The following is a 5,569-nucleotide window of genomic DNA, read 5'->3' as shown; positions in this document are numbered from 1 at the left end:
ACATTGCACATATTTTATAATTGTTGTGTTAATATTTAGACATAAATAAATACAATGAAATAAGAATGAATAACCAATAGATGAGTCAATAACTCACCAAAGATCTGAGTTACCGGATCTCACAGGCCGTATAATACGTCTGGACTCTGCAAGGTCTAAGGGGTAACTACTGAAAACTATTTACATTCTATTTAGATACATTATAAGGATCCCGATCCCGATCATAAATACATCGCATATCACTACATTCCTCTCCCTCATATTTGAAAGTCTAGATATACATATGATCATAAAAATATTTATGTCTTTTAAAATATAATGCATATAGAACTTACATAGTTTTAAAAAGAATAATGTCAGAATAAAAACTTGTAATTCGTTTATTTATTACAAACAGACAATGAAATTGGCAACAATCACACGATCCGACTGTTTGTCAGCATCATCCATGCGCAATAAATAACTATAAAAGATGTTATCAAACTTTAAATAATACTTTGTTGAATTTTGATTTTGAAATCTTCCAGTAAGAAATCATTGCCCAAATCTGAGAGATGAATGCCATCTCTCCTAAATAAATATCTCTTTCTGGGTTCAATTTTAGCATGTCTAATATTATTTTCATTTCCAATAAAATCATACATTCCTTTATTAATGGTAGACCTTTCCTTTTCTCCCTCTTCCCAATTTAAACCTCTCCAAGTAAGCCTGGTTAATAAATCTGAAAAAAAATCACTTTACAATTTGGAAACTCTCGTCTGATTTCAGCTAAATCTTTCTGCATGTGTGATAATAGTTTTCTTGAACATCCAAATTTGATATCATTTGAACCTAAATGTATAATTATGAAATCTGGCAGAGGAAATTTTGATTTACAAAAAGAGACAGTATCCAATAAACTTTCCCACTTCATGCCCCTTATTCCATGCCAAAAAATGCTCAATTTTGTCTTTTCAAATTCAATATTTTCTATACCAATGTCAATTGCTCTTTGAGCAGCCCAATGTACAATTGATGAACCTAAAATCCACACTACATACTTTTTGTACACTTTAAAAAGAAGATCTGTACAGTTAGAAACATCTATAAGTTTGCTTAAAATCTTCCAGTGTAAAAAAGATGAAGCATTAACTACTGGAAAGGGTATTTTTGAAACCGTTAATCCTGGAAACTTTACTTTTAAAAATTTTTCACCTAGAAAAAGATCATCTTCTTGAAAAACAGATCCCTGACAACAACTGAACTGTTCATTACTGTTAATGAATTTAAACAGATTCTCAAAAGTTTCTAATTTCAAAACATGAATAATTTGTAAGAATAGGTAATACATAAAATCCATCTAGAAATGGTCAAACTGTTGTAGAGGGCCATTATTGTTATGTTGATTTTTCACATGCACATCTAAAAAGTGCTTTTGGCCAAAGCAAGATGGACAGCATGTAGAGGGATAGGCATACCATGGCAAATGATCTTTTATGACATGGCGCTTAACATGCGTAAATTTTGCCATACAGATTGGGCACGGTTTTCCTCTTTTACTGGTAGTCGAACCAGGCACCCTAGATGGAGGACTGAGTAGTTGATCATACTCGGGTTCATAATCAGGAACGAAGTCCCTTTCTTCTTCCATTCTAACTAAATAAAACACTGAATATATTCACAAGTGTGTTTTTATACTCAGTCAATACCTAATATTTATATACATATATACATGTATTTTTTTTCTTTTTTTTTTAAGAATAAATATCCTTACTCATTACATATTATAGATAAAATATCTAGGCTGAGTCTTTAAGCCAAGCTACATATGTCATAAAATATATATATACTACAATAAAACATTAATATATTGGCAAAATTAATCATCAAGATCATAATCAGCCAAATATCTAGGTTTTCTCCTATTTCTCTCTGGTTTGTTTTTAGAATTGTCTGAGACATCACAAGACAATGGTATCAGAGTATCCGACTCCACTATCTGTTGATCTCCAGACAATTTTTCACTATCATCATAAAAATTATTTTCTTGTGCATTAAAAAGTTCTGAAATGTTGAACACATTGTCAAAATCAGTTTCTTGAACAGAGCTATCCTCAACATCACATTTTTTAAGAATTTGATTTCTTAACCCGGATAACCATACAGGATGGTTTCGATCTTGACAAAGCTTAATTCTGTCATGATGAATAACTTCTTCTCTTTTTTATTTTATTTTATACAAAACAGGGGATTTAACTTCTGAAATGATGTAAGGGCCTTTCCAAGGGGATTTTAATTTTGGACTTTGGCCAACAGTTGTCGCTGAATTCAATTTATATACAACATCCCCTATCTGATTTGTACTTTGAAAAGATTTCAAGTCATAATCTCTTTTTTGTCTTTGTTGTGAAGATTTGAGATTATCTCTGGCTTCTTTGTGGATAAGTTCTAAATTTGATCTTAATTTTGAAACATATTCATTTGTATCTGTTTCTTTTGTATTGATTGTTGTAACAAGAAATATGTCTAAGGGTTGTATAACATCCCTTCCTAACATCATTTGATTTGTAGCTATAATTGCTCCTGCCAGTTGTTGTAAATATGAGTCCCAGGTATCTTGTTTGTTTTTTATGTAGCACCTTAAAGCTTGTAAAATTGTTCGATTATATCTTTCTATCTGACCATTTGAAGCTGGGTGATATGGGGTAGTTCTCGTTTTAGCGATTTGTAAAAGATCACAGATATTTCGCAAGATATTACCATTCATATTTTTACCTTGGTCAGTGTGTAATTCTGAAGGACAACCCAGTCTACAAATGAAATTATCTACAAATGTCTTAGCTATAAGCTCAGCTTTTTGATTTGGTAAAGGGAAACATTCGACCCACTTTGTAAATTGGTCTATGATCATTAAAATGTATTTGTTTCCTAATTTTGTTTCAGGTAAGGGACCTAAAATGTCCATATGAACTCTTTCCATTGGAACACCAGAATGATACTGCCCTAATTGTCCTCTAGCTTTAACATTTGGTTTTTTTGTTTTTATTGCAAATTTCACATGATCTTACATATTCCTTACAGTCAGTATGCATATTATACCATATAGCACATTTCTTTAGTTGTTTGCCCTAAATGCCCTGAAAGAGGAATATCATGACATAATTCTAGTACTTTTTGTTTCAGATCTTTTTGGAACTACACAAAGTAATCTCGGCATAATAGGATCTTCCCACAAATAATACAGGATATCATTTTTTATTTGTAGCTGTGATCTACATAACCAAAAGTGTCTAATGGTCTTACTAGACAGCTGGAGTTCTTGAATGGATGGTTCATATTATATATCATATATATCACATCGGCGCATTGTCAAATCTATTGTGATATTTTGCCAATTTAATTGTCTTCTATCTTGGAAACTCAGGCTCTAATTTTCACTATAATAGCAAAAATATTATGTCATTGTACATGTAAATGGTCCATTTTCCTAACAGGCCAAATAGATCGGCAAAACCATTGTGACGTCAATTTTCGAAAATGACGTACATGTATATTGTTTTATAATGTTGCTTTAGGTCTATGGTTCAGCTTGACATGAATATGGACACAGGCAATGGGTATTAAATAAACTATCTAGATGTAAAATAATATTTATACGACAAGTGTAAATACTGCATTTTTTTCTGATCTGCTACTTTTTTCAACCACCTAACGTCCAGATATAGTCTAACTCGGACCACTGTCGCTTACTAGGGAAGATATACTAACATAGGCCCAATGTATCTGAGCTATTCGAACAACGTGTAAAGAATTAATGCAGGTCAGATCTTCATAACATTGATTATAGATATAATGATTTTATCCTTTATATGAAAGGATTTTTAGCGATACGTGGCGAGGTATATTCTCAATATTATTCAGATCTAGCAAAACTCCGTCGAATGCATGTGCACTGCATGCTGTAAAATGAACACATTTTTTAATAATTAACATGGTCCAAACAATATCACCATCGTAATTTTTCGCATATAAAATGCTTTTAAATCGATGTTTCATTTGTAAAAATTTCAAAGTGGTGATATAATGCGGACCTATCGAAAAATGCTTTTAAGTCCTTGATTTTTAACGATTTTTCTGGAAATACGCATTCCGTGCATGATTTGATCACAAATAAACAGTATACAGGTGACACATTCTCAAAGTTTGGGTTTATTTTTTTTAACAAGCATATATCCAACCTTTATTTTCAATGTAAAGTTTTGATTCAGCGTAAACTTTAATTTTTAGAAATTCTCAGGGTCAAATATTATATCAAATGAACCTTGTCCTTTCTTATCTCTGTAATAGAGGGAAAAAAAAGATAAATGAATGAACCCAATGTCCTACTAAGAGTTTGCCCCTCCCCCCTCAAAAAAGTTTTCTGACGTTATATAAAACTTTAAGCTCTCCCGCGTCAAAAAAAAGCCATTGAATTATTTGCCTGCAAGGAAATGTGGGAATTAGATGTTTTGTATTTAATTACGGGGAAACACTCTTTCCTCCTATCTATTCCTTCCTCGCCTTCGCCATTTTTAAAAAAGTTCCCGGATCCGCCAACTGTTTGTAATTACATGTATTGTAATATCCTTCCTATAATAGGGGTTATTCAAGCATGCGTATTAAAGATATTAAAGATAACAAAACATGCAAGATCATCTATAACCAGTAGCAGTTGGCAGTAAGCAGCTGGCAGTTGGCAGTGAGCAGTTGACAGAAAGCAGCTGGCAGTAAGCAGTTGGCTGTCGTATATGGAATTCCATACCCATCTGCAACTTTATTCATTGTATTTTTTATGAATGAAGAACAATGCTACAGTCTAATAGAATATCAAAACACTAATCATTCTCTTTATTCTTAAACTGTAAAACTGTCATAGTAATTATGGAACCCGTAAATATACTTACCTTGTCATTGGTCATTGCAAAATGATTTTGTTTAAAAACATTCTGATTGTACACACAAGTACTCTGAAGTTAATATTTAAAAATCGATGCTTGAGTTTCTGATTGACAATATCTATGTAGTTTTTGGAGATCTGGTTTTCCAACAATCTGTTGGAATTCCCATGGGTACCAATTGCTCCCCCTTATTAGCAGACCTATTTTTGTATTCATATGAAGCAGAATTAATTTATTCAAAAGCTTCCTACATGAGAAGAAGAAAACACCTGCTGTGGATTTCAACAATAGTTGTCGCCCGCGTGGCGCAGTGGTTAGAGCGTCTGCTCTAGAGTCGCGAAGTAAGGAGTTGATCCTTACGTCGCGGGTTCGAATCACACTGCTCAACGCGTTATCGGCAATTCGGTTGTTATCGGGTATTCGGTGCAAGAAAAGCAATGTTTTCAAAACGTAGGTGATTTTAAATTTCTTAATTCAACGATAATTGAGTACTTCAGCAAACAAAGTTTGTGATCTTTGGAGGATATATGATTATACTTTCAGCAGCAAAAAACACAAACCAAACCACTCTCTTTCAAAAGATCTACAACTCTTTCAAATGATATTTTATAAAAATTTCGGAATATGTCATCACATTTTAGCTTTTGTAGAAG

The 5,569-nt window shown here is 32.6% G+C and overlaps 1 pseudogene; it reads right to left on the bottom strand.

The window, feature by feature from the left end:
* Positions 1-485: 485 nt before the first annotated feature.
* Positions 486-1,630, bottom strand: LOC133201207 (uncharacterized; annotated as a pseudogene).
* Between the last annotated feature and the right edge of the window lie 3,939 nt (positions 1,631-5,569).

The sequence above is a fragment of the Saccostrea echinata genome, unplaced genomic scaffold (assembly GCF_033153115.1).
Source record: "Saccostrea echinata isolate AGI-Se365-2 ecotype Australia unplaced genomic scaffold, CSIRO_AGI_Sech_v1 ptg000043l, whole genome shotgun sequence".
Classification (NCBI taxonomy): domain Eukaryota; kingdom Metazoa; phylum Mollusca; class Bivalvia; order Ostreida; family Ostreidae; genus Saccostrea; species Saccostrea echinata.
Note: the sequence above shows the minus strand (reverse complement) of the source record. Positions and strands in the feature narration are given on the sequence as shown.